The 11,721-nt window shown below is 52.2% G+C and overlaps 1 long non-coding RNA gene and 1 pseudogene across 1 annotated transcript; both read right to left on the bottom strand.

Moving 5' to 3' along the window:
- Positions 1-7: 7 nt before the first annotated feature.
- LOC117797827 lies at positions 8-7,052 on the bottom strand (annotated as a pseudogene).
- A 28-nt stretch (positions 7,053-7,080) lies between these two features.
- On the bottom strand, positions 7,081-11,238 carry LOC100479642. The gene is made up of 5 exons (XR_004622709.1): positions 10,557-11,238; positions 10,013-10,122; positions 9,478-9,597; positions 7,648-7,689; positions 7,081-7,379 (listed from the first exon to the last, which is right to left on the bottom strand). It is a non-coding gene; the product is annotated as an uncharacterized LOC100479642 (long non-coding RNA).
- Between the last annotated feature and the right edge of the window lie 483 nt (positions 11,239-11,721).

Below are 11,721 nucleotides of genomic sequence, written 5' to 3' on the forward strand. Positions count from 1 at the left end.
AAATCATATGCTGTACATGTGAAACTATGTCACACTGTGTATCAACTAAAGTTCACTAAAGGAAAAAAAAGTGCAGCAACCCATGGATTGGAAGGAAACATTTGCAAATCATATCTGGTAAGAGGTTAATATCAGGATTACATAAAGGACATCTGTAATTATATAAAGAACATCTGTAATTATATAAAGGACATCTGTAATTCAATAACAAAAAGCAACTTGACCCAGATTATCCTTCTTCTTCCCCATTTGCAAAGCCCCCTTCTATGTATGGAGCTTTCTGGAGCTGAGAAAATCTCCTCCCCACATTCCAGGCTGAACCCAAGGTCCACCATGACAAATCAGAGAGCAAGGGGAGGAAGGGTCTGCTGACATGTAATGGGAGAGTTCAGTCACAGATTAGGCATTTGCTTGTGGGAAATAACTTCTTCTAGGCTCTTCTCTGAAAGCCAGACCGACCTTCACCACAGCATCAGTGCAGACGCTCCAGGGATCCACTTACCAGAGACTGTGATAGTCTTGACTGTGGTCTTATTGAGGCGAGTGCCAGAGTTAGAGGCGAAGCAGGTATAGGCTCCACTATCATTCGCAGTGAGGTTGGGGATAAAGAGCTCCTGTGTGGACAGCTGGGGCCTCCCATTGATAAGCCAAGAGTACTGTGCAGGTTAGAGGCTGCGTGGCTGAGAGCCTGAGGCTGGCCCCTGGACGGTAATAGGAGTCTGAGGGGGAAAGGAGGGGGCACTGGGGCCATCTGGAGAAAAGAGAGTAAAGCCACACGTGATGTAATCCAGGGGAAGGAGAAGCTCCTGGTCTGTATTACGGCCACAGAGTCCCTCTGAGCTGGGTCCCAACCTTGTCTGAGAAAGTCCCAACCAGAAGCTCCTGTGATCACTGAGCCTGGGACTGAGACAGTCACCTGTGTCCCCTCTCAGGGAGGAGCAGGCCGTCCCCTCCTCATCTTGACTTAGGCTGGTTCTGCCCAGGTTTGCCTGGGACAAGAAGCCATGGCCAGCCTGGGGGTTCAGCTGAGAGTCATGGACTCGGACCCCAGAAGGATGGATGTGCCCTGGCCTCTGACACTGTGGATTTGGGCTGGCAGCGCGGGCCAGGTAGGAAGGGAAGTTATTCACAGAGAACATTCAGGGTGAATGGGTCACTACAACTGGCACTCACTGGGTTCTGGGTCTCACACTCTTAGGGTCCTGTGTCATTTCTTGTGACACAGTATATAGTGAGAGTCCTGTTGTCCAGGGACAGCTGCAGCCTGATGCTGGCCGGGAGGCTTTTCCTGTTTACTGACCACAGGTAGCTTGTGCTCTGAGTCTGAAGGTCACACATTAATACTACAGAATCTGCATTCTCCATGGGGTCAGAGTTGTTGCTTGTGATGCTGGGTTTGGGTAAATCTGCTGTGCAGACAAGAGAGAGAACATTGCCCTGGATGGTACCTGTGATTCCTTCATAAGCATCTTGAATCGAATTCCCATCTCTCAGCTCTCAGCCAACCTGAGTCCTTCAAAGCATAAGGCAGGTCTGTGTATCTCAAGACAAACCCATGAGCATCTGAGCCTCAGAGAAAGTAAAGCCCCTGCTCTGTGTGTCTGATGTCACAGGCTTTCTCCAATGTCAATTACGGAGCAGCACTGGGTCGTGCAAAACACAGGACAGAGTCAGAGACAGCCCCAGACCTGTCCTGACTCTTCACTGACCTGACAGCCCAGCCTGGGGATTGGGTCAAGCAGAAAGGACACCCGGGGACACCAGGAACAAGCCTGCAGGTCAGTTCAGTACTCAGGCCCCAGGCCCTGCAGGGGGCAGCTCTGCCCCACTGTTTGATAATGATGACATGAGGCAGGAACCCCATCCACAGCAGGGCTGAGTCCAATGACCAAGCAGAGAGCGAGGGGATGAGCAAGAATCAGGGGTGGTGAGGGATGAATGACCCATCATCTCTTCAGACAGGTGTCCTGGGTGCAGCATCCTGGGAGCTCTGGCCACACAGGCTCCCTGCCCACAGCTGGAGAGACACCTACACCGCTCACTCCTTCTCTCCTAAACAAAGGCAACTGAGTTTGTTACACATGGACCCTGGGCTGGTTTCAGATGCAGAGTCAGGAGGAGAAGGCAAGTCCTTTTCCTGACACCCAGTTGGACCAACAGCAACACATCAGGAATCAATCCGATCTCAAGTGCAGCCCAGGGAGGGGAGGATTGCCACCTGAGGGGCGGCCGGGTCATTCTGCCACTGATTGCTCATGCGGGACACATGGTTGTCGAGTAAACAGCAGTGAGCCTCCATTTGCTCTCCCTCCCTCTGATGGAGGAGAGGACGGGGCTGTGTCTGCTCACAGAACCCGGGGAACTCTGATCTGCTGTCATCAGTCTGTGTGACCCTGACTCAGTGACTGTGTCTCCCTGTGCCTCAGTTTCCCCTTAATACAGTAGGAGTAACGATAAATGATCTCTCCTTGCCATCCCTGTGAATTAACTTTTCAACATACCCAAATCCCTGACCTCAATCTGGTCTGTAGTAGCTGGCCAATCAAATGGCATCGTGTCTGCTCATCTCCACAAGAGAAGGCTCCCTGGGCCTGATTCTTGGTGGAGGAGGAGACCCCAGGAGCACCTCTCTGCTCTGTTCCTCCCTGGGGGCTGACCTTCCTCTGCGGTCCCCCAAGTCCCACACACCACTTGGCTAATGGACTGGGGACTTTTACGTGCTGTCCATGCTGAGTCTCAGGTGAAGGACCAGGCTCTGCCCTCCCCAGATGTGGCCTTGAGACTGAGCACTGGCGCTGAGCAGCTCGGGCAGCCGGGAAATGGTTGCTCCCAGTCAGGTCTGTCCAGGAGCCTAACCCCATCCTGGCACAGAACCCCAGGCTCACTAGGATCTGGAGCCCCAGGGCAGTGGTCTGGGCAGGGGCTTTCTGGGTTGAGCTCTGGAGAGGATCCCAGGGCCCCTTGGTCTGGTCCTGACTGGGCCCTGCAGGGTCTTTCTCAGATGATCCCAGAGTCTGGATCCCGAGAAAGGAATTCCGACCCTGGGAAGCTTGTCTCCACTGTGTGTGTTCCGCAGGAAATGTCAAACCCCCTCTCGGGACATAATGCTGAGGGGGATGGAGGCCCAGTCCAGGCCTGTGAGTCCCGTGTGTGTGACGTAGAATTCACCCCACCCAACACCAGAGGTGAGAGAGGAATTACTCACGGAATACGCGGATTTGTCCTGTTCCTTGTTCCACTTGAGCATTTGTCCTCACGATTTGTAGGGTGTAGTTTCCTGTGTCGTTCAGGGTGACTCTCTGGAACAGCAGGGATCCATTGGGGTATATTGTCTCTCTGCCGCTGTGTGCAGGCCCTGGGGTAGTTACTTGTGTGTCTACTACATATGATATAATTTGATGACTGGACATTACAGTTGCCCCCCTGAACCAGTTACAGCCTAGAAGATCCCCAGGCAGACTGTGGGCTCACAGAAGAACGTCCTTCCCTTTGGCAGCATTGGGCGGCACTGATTCCACAATGACTTGGGCAGTGGTGGGCGGGTTCCAGAAGGTTAAGAGTGAGACTAGGAGGGAAGAGAGGAGACTGATCAGTATTTGGACCAATGTGTTGGGAGGGAAAGCTGGGGACCTGGAGATGGAGCAGGTCCTAATCCCCTATCCTTGGGGGGTGTGTGTGTGTGTGTCTCCTGCTGGTCAAGGTCAGCGGCATGACCACACTACTTCAGCGCCTCTGAACTNACAGTAGGAGTAACGATAAATGATCTCTCCTTGCCATCCCTGTGAATTAACTTTTCAACATACCCAAATCCCTGACCTCAATCTGGTCTGTAGTAGCTGGCCAATCAAATGGCATCGTGTCTGCTCATCTCCACAAGAGAAGGCTCCCTGGGCCTGATTCTTGGTGGAGGAGGAGACCCCAGGAGCACCTCTCTGCTCTGTTCCTCCCTGGGGGCGCTGACNTCCCTGTTTTGAACACTCTTCCTCACGTCTGTCGCTCACTCCCTCCCTGACCTCGGATACCTGCTCACACTCAGGGGGGTCCTTGGGAGAGGCCTGCCCTGACCACCTCCTCTAAAGACCCTCTGTCTTCACATTCTGACCTTTCCCTGCTCTGTTCCCTTTCTGGTGCTTGTCAGTACCTGACCTCACATTCTAGATGTCTCTGCATGTCTGTCTTTCTCCCCATAGAATTGAGCTCGGGGAGGGCAGGGACTCCTCTGATCTGTGCTGTACCCCAGTGGTGGGGCAGGCTGCAGACACCCGGCGCTGAATGAATGTGTCCCCAGTATCCTCTGCGTCTGGTGTTTATCTGTCAGGATCTAAGGTTGGTGGGAAGGGGCAGCGATTAGGGTCCCTGGTGTTGTTACTGTCAGTTTTCCAAATCAAGTCGTAGTGATGAGTAACTTGGGAAACAGCCATTGGGTCACCACTTCCAGATCATGAGATTTTCCTGTTGCTGAGCCGGCTCCCCTGTCCTGCCCTGGTCCCCTGTCCCCTCTCAGAGTCCTGCCCTCCCCAGGAGACCCCAGCCGGCCTCTCCTACCCATTCTCCCGCCCCCACCAGGGATCATCCCTCTCACCTGCCAGCAGGAGCTCCTGCCAGGGGACATGTCTTCCTCTGAGAGGGGCTGAGGGGGGCTCCATGGTGCCTGCTGCCGGCTCTGTCCCTCCCTCTGTGAGAAGAGCTTTTGCTCCAGAAACGCTCAGGAGCACTGCTGTGCAGGTTGTGTCAGCTCTGCTGGCTTTCCTCTCTCTGTGTTGAATGGCCTCTGCTGGGAAGGTGGGCTGGGCGGGTCACGTGCGCCAGGGGGCGGGGTCTCTGTCCAGGCCCTTCCCTTCCTCTCCAGTCCTTCCCAACTTCCTTCTTCCCTTTGACCCTTCTTTTCTATCTACCTTGCGGTTTCCTGGGAACTGCTGAGGCCTCTCCCGCTTCAGCTGTGATTTCCCACCATATGCGGGAGTGCCCACATGCCCTTGTTTGGACAAGCACAAGCTTGAGGTGTTGCTTTCCGGTGACCCCACAGCTCAGGGGGCACAGTGCAGGGTCAGCGTCCCCACAGCCCTCTCTCCTCCCCGTGTCGCTTTCCCTTCAGAGCAGAAGCCTGGGGGCTGCCTCAGGAATGCTCATCGCAGAGGTGTCACACCCACTGTGCGCTGGAGTCACCTGTGGAACTTTGTCAAGACTGTGAACGCCCAGGTGACACCTAGAAATGCTGCTTCAGCAGATGCCCGGCCAGGCGGAGACCCCATGATGTGGGGGTGGGGCCTCCTCTCCCTCTCCTGTGCCCACAGAGGGTCTACGGATCCTGTGAAAATGCAGATTCTGACTCAGCAGGTGTGGTGTGGACCCCAGAGTCGGCCTCTAACAGGCTCCCAGGAGGCCCCTAACAGAATTTAAAATAATTTGAATCAGAGTCTGTTCTCTGAAAATAGTTATCAAACTAGAAATCAGCAAGAAGGACAACAGACGTCCCCAAAACATTTGTAAAGCAAACTACATATTTGTAAATAATCTATGGTTCAAAAAGGATATCTCGAAGAAATTTTACAAATACAGAGCTTTAAAAGATGTTTTAGTTATTATTTGAGAGAGATGGGGGGGAGAGAGCAGGAGAGGGAGAGTCCAGGTGAGCACCAGCAGGTGGAGCAGTGGATGGAGAGGGAGAAGCGGGCTCCCAACTGAGCAGGGAGAGAGCCCAACACAGGGCTCCATCCCAGGAACCTGAGATCATGACCTGAGCTGATGGCAGACACTTAACTGACTGAGCCACTCAGGTGCCCCTAAAAATACACATAATTAAATTAAAAACACTAAAAGGAAATCTCCACCATTTGTAGGATGCTGCTTATGCTGTCCTGAGAGGGGAATTTGTAGCATGAAATGCTTACACATAATGAAAGAGGAACTATCTCAAAGCAATAATCTAACTTCTTACCACAGAACTAGAAAAATAAGAGCACAGTGAACCCAACTAAGAGCAGATGGAAAGAAATAGTAAAGATATGAGCACCCAGATGACCCTTCTGTTGGCCACTGTGAGTGGACAGAATATACCTGAGCCCCATGGAAACGCAGACTGGGTCTGTAGCATCAGACTTGGTTGTGTGGGTGGGCTGTGGATGGGAAAGAGGATGATGGGGGTGACAGCAAGGGCCCCAGTGTTTCTTTTCCTCTGAGGGGTCACAGGCAGATGCAGGAACCCTCAGATTTTGGAAGAATCCTGAGAGATCTTCATGCTCCACTTGTCCCTTGGGTGGAAGGTCTGCTCTGCTGGGAAGGCAGGCAGATGGCAAAGGACTCTGACACCAGGCACAGGGCTCAGCAAGGAGGAGCTGGGAGAATAGCCCAGGGTTCTGCTCAGCCCTTCTGCCTGGGGGCTCAGCTGGGGCTTGGGAAACAGGAGGCTATACTCAGGGGTGCTCCAGGCAGTGTGATGGGTGTGTTTCCAAGGTCAGGAACAAAGGGTCTGTAGTTAATCATGAACCATGCCTTCCTTATTGTAGACAAGAGAGGGGCCTGACTCTCAGGGGCCAGGAGGTTCCCCAAGAGGCTGGAGCAGGCTCCCAGCCTCCCTGAGGCCACCCTCTGGGGGCAGCAATAAGCCAGACAGGGAGCTGTAATTGATGTGCCAACAACTAACATCCAGACATGTGCAAAGGGTTTAGGATTGATAGATTAGAGCAGAGTCGGATTGTCCCTGTGATAACATTCTGCCTCATTGCATCTTTCATCTGTAGAATAGAAATGGGCAGCCTCTCCCCCAGTCCTTCATTGCCTCTTCCCTGCTCAACTCCTGGGGAACACATGGCTGAGACACTGTCCATGGTGTTGATGAACTCCCGCTATTTCCCAGGGCTTTGGACCCTTAATATCGTCTGTCCACAGACTTTCCATTCTTGACAAGGAGCATTATGAACAAGGAAGAGGTGGGGAGGGCTGCAGGGAGTGTGGACTGGCTGCTGTCTCCATCGCTCAGGGCAGGGAGGGTGCTATGGACATCACTTCAGGAAGTGACTCCACAGTCAGATGACCAAGTCCAGGCTGCCCACCAGCAGTTTGTAGAGAAGGATGGTGANTATCGCTCAGGGCAGGGAGGGTGCTGTGGACATCACCTCAGGAAGTGACTCCACAGTCAGATGACCAAGTCCAGGCTGCCCACCAGCAGTTTGTAGAGAAGGATGGTGATGACCCCGACCCTTGGTCCATGTCCCTGAATATCCTCAGGGCCTAGAGCTGGTTCTATGGTTCCGACTTCAGCTCCTGACCCCGTTAGAGTCCTGGGTCTCAGGGAGCCCCAGGCACTTGGGAAACTAAGAAGCCATTTCTGCTTTGTGGTTAATCTGGCAGTAAATGTTTGCGTCGGGCTGTTGTAATTCCTGTAAAAGAAGAAGAGGCCTCTGAGCCCCTGTCACCTCCTTAGAACATATCTGGTTTGCTTTTCGGTTCTAGACTCACGTGGGCTGCTCTCTGGGAGCCTGGCTGTGTTACAGGTTTCTGCCCCAGTCCCCTCCTTCCTCCCACTACCCCCCGTTTTCCATTTGATCTGCTGTTTTCTGAACCTGAAATCACAGTCAGGGTCAGGCTGGGGGCAGATCTTCAGCCCCCTTGGGTTCTGGGACCAGAACATTCATTGCCCACACTCACCTGATAGATAGGAACGGCTGTGGTGGGGCTGGGCAGGGAGTCCTAGACAGAAAAGAATGGGAGTTGGTAGGCAGAGAGGGAGGGTCATTTCTCTACAGAAGTGACAGTTCTGCCTTTTGAACTGCCTTCTCCAAGACTATTGACCATTACTCCTGCCCGCTGTATTCTATGCCCCTATCCTGTTAGTCCAGGACCCTTGGCTGATGCTCTCATGGCCACCCTGCCCCTTGCTGGACTCCAGGTTCTCCTTTGGCCTATTCAGGGGCACAGGAACAACTCAGGACATGGTGGGGGGTGGTCCTGCCCCTGAAAAGTGTCTAGTCCTGGCCAGAACAGGGTTTGCCTTGTCCTGGCTATTCTGGGGGAAGCAGGATCTGCTCTGTGCTGTTGAATTGGTCAGTTGCCCTGCCTTGACCCTGCACAGCAAGGCCCCCAGTGGAAAGAGTGATGGAGGTGAAGGGCTTACTGGGGATCTGGAGCTGCTGGCTGGAGCAGGGCCTGGGAAAGAGACAGGTGTTAGCACCAGGGCTGTGAAGAACTTTGGGCCCACCCTCCGAGGAGGGGACATGTCCACAGCTCTCGAAGGGCAGGGAAGCAGGAGCACCCCCAGGGAGAGACCATTTTCGGGTCCAGTGAAGACCAGGTATTGACCTATGAGCCAAATTCCACAGGCCAAGGAGTATATCCAGTTGAGATCCCCAGTGATTCTCCCTAGAGAAATGTTAAGAGACTCCAGGGGAATGACTGGCAGGAGTGGACATTGGGACATGAATACAGGGCTCCCCTTCACCCCGGGCTGAAGAGACACTCATGGGGGGTGGATGCCAGGCACCAGAGCTCTCTGAGATCATGCCAGCCACTGGCCCTAGGAAAGATCAGGCTTATGTATGAGGGTGCAGGGAGAGGTCACAGCTTTGGTATTAGAACAGGGATAAGCAGGATCCTCATTCCAGGAAGGGTTAGAGACCTCCTGTCTCTACCAGTGCTGTTTAGCAGAGAAGGGCCCAGGAGAGGGAATAAGGAAAGGCCTTTGGAGAACATCCTTTGACCACAGGGGAAGACCCACAGGCTGATGAGCAACTAGGAGAAAGTGTCCTGAAGAGTGATGGAGGACCCAGGAAAGGAATCAAACATGAGGGGTTGACTGAGTGGAAGGTTCAAGGCTATAGCTGCATGTAGAGGACACTTGGGGAGCCCTGGGTATGTTGGATCCCTAAATGTGGTGCTCTGCTGTGGCCAGACCCTCCCCACTCAGGCCAGGAGATGCTGAAATGTGACAGTGGCCTGTCCTCTTCTCCATCTGCCTGTACAAGGGCATAAAGGACATCCCAGGGCCTCAACCTGGCTGAACCCAGTTCTCCGGTCTCACACATCGGAGGCTGTGGTTCCTACAGCTGCCATTTGAGGGAGGACCACATCTAGCCTGTCAGGCTCTTCCACTCTTCATTGCGTGACTCTGACGAGTACCACCCTCAGATCCTGAGGCTGCAAATCCCCCTCACAGGGCATGTGGACTTAAAGAAACCACGGGAGGTGCTGTTTACTGAGTGCTTAGTCCTGTCAGCACTGCTGTAGCATTGTCAAATAAACCAGGACAACCCTGAGGGGTTGTTCCTTTATAGTCCCTAATGTATACCTAGGGAACATGTGAAGGAAGCACCCCGGTCAGAAGCTGGTGAGGATGGAGGCAGAGGGAATGAGAGGAGAAAATTCAGGGGGCAGTTGGGAGGCCTGGAGTAGCCAGCCCAGAATCCTAGGTCAGTATGCGGTCTCCTCCTGGCCGGGGGTCTGCTTCAAGACAGAATCAGTGTGTGGGAAATCCCATCATACCTCCAGTCCTTGTGTGGAGCAGGAAATACCCCAGGGCAACTGTCAGTGCCAGTCCTACCAGGACCCCGACTGCAATGCCAATGATGGACCCCATAGGGAGACCTGTGGTGATTCTTCCATCTGGATGAAGAAGAAAGAGGGAGGGGAATGAGTCCCAACTCAAATCTGGGGAAGCCAGGAGGGGCCATGGGTAAAGGGCCTGGTTAGGGAGGAAGAAAGGCCTTGAGTCTGACTGCTATGTGTGTTATCACCAGAGTGTCTCATCCTTTTGGCCACTGCACCATTTCTGTTCCTCACAGTGAAACCCTGGGCTTGCTTTAATCTCCACATTGTACCCACAGCTCTGGGGACAGTGCTGGCATCCTGTTTATTTTCCTCTCTCATGATGCCTCTTCCCCTGTGTCTTCTGCTCCATCACCATTGATGGTCTTAGAGGGAGGCCCTTACCTGTCCACTCTTCACTGATTAAAGAGAATAACATTAGCTGACTGCTTTCGAGGTCAGATCTGTGCCAGGCACGTGGGAAATGCATTACCTCTTATCTGCTGCTTCCCTGCCCATGAGAGGGCCGGGTGTCATCTCCTCTGTGCAGAATGAGCATCTGAGTGTGTAAAGGGCTTCAGTAAATCAGTGAAGTCCTCAGAGCTGGAATGTGATCAGACAACACTTAATACCAATTCCCTAAGACATTACAGCTAGTAACAAAAACGTTACTAACAAAGGAGCAATAGGTGCTAAGTTTGATTGAGCCTATATCTGTGTATGACGCTGTCTCAAGATTTCATCTCATGAATTCATATTAACAACCCTCAAAACAGCCCTGAGATCCAGCTGTTCTTTCCAGTTTTAGAGATGAGGAAACTGAGGTTCAGGAGTTTGAGCATCTTGCGTGAGGTCCAACAGCTGGTACATATCAGAACCAAGACGCTAACAAGATTCGTCTAATTCTGGAGAATATTATCCACAGTGACCTAGAGGCTCTGAAGGAGGCTCCCACCTCCTCCAGGCCTGCATACATTTCACACCCCTTACCAGTAAAATATACAGGGAGGATGGGGCAGAGGTCGAGGGTCACTCACAGGTCACATACAGCCTGATGGGGTCACTTTTGCAGTAATTGACCAGGTTGGAGTCCTCACACTGGTAATTCCCTGCATCCTCCCTCCTGACAGGGTCTATGGTGAGGGTGCTGTTTTCCTGCGACAGCTTCATCTTCTCCATGAGGTTCAGACTCTGACCATTGAGAACCAGTGGATGGAGACCCCAGGATTATGTGTGGAGCAGGTCAGGACCACAGAGTCCTTATGTTCTGTGACTATAGTGTTGTTGGCCTGGACAAAGGGCTGAGCCACTGGCTCTATGGAGAAACACAGGAGGTGATGGAATGAGAATCAGTTTGGAACTGGGGCCACATCCTTCCTCTGAGATGCAAGCCAATCTGAGGGCCCAGTGAGCTCTGTAATGGGGCCTGAAAGGATGGCCTTGCTGTCTGCAGAAGGCTGAGTGTCTTTGTTCAGGTGACGATCTGTAAGGAGAGGGCTGTACCTCCCCCTCTGACCCTCAGTCATGTGTCTGCTCTGCCTGGACATCTCTGTAGTATCAGCACCAGGAACCTCTTAGCTCACGTGGCCAGCAGCCTCATTATCAGGAGGAATTCTTTTCAATGGACCTCTGTGTGATTTTCTTGAACTTCTGTGATGTTGAAAGATCAAGACTCATTCCTTATATACCTTTCCAATATTTTGGGGGAGGAAGACTCACAGCCCTTTTATCTCCGTGTCCAAGGCAGCTTCATGTAAAGTAGGGAAGCTNCAAAGCCATGTACACTGTTACAATTTACTAGGGTATGAGAGCCGCCTGCCCCCTCTTCTCTAACTTAGGAATCAAACATTTTTCAATCTACAAGATTTCTCACTTTGAAGAAGACTCTTACTTCCAAATCTGTGGATTGACTCTCATGGTGAAAACTCATGTAGAGAAGAGGTTACTGTATACAGAATACTGGCACTCTTACAAATAGAAGGAAACTACTGCAACATAATAAAGGCCCCACAATAAACACCCAAAGCTAGCATCATCTCCATGATGAAACACTGAAAACCTTTCTTCCAACATCGGGTAGAAGTTAAACATGCCACTCTCAACATCCGTATTCAACACAGTACAGAAGTCAAGTCCAAAATAATTAGGAGGAAAAAACACAGAATACGATGAAATAGGAAAGAATAAGTACAATCATGTCTG

The sequence above is a fragment of the Ailuropoda melanoleuca genome, unplaced genomic scaffold (genome assembly GCF_002007445.2).
Source record: "Ailuropoda melanoleuca isolate Jingjing unplaced genomic scaffold, ASM200744v2 unplaced-scaffold1491, whole genome shotgun sequence".
NCBI lineage: Eukaryota > Metazoa > Chordata > Mammalia > Carnivora > Ursidae > Ailuropoda > Ailuropoda melanoleuca.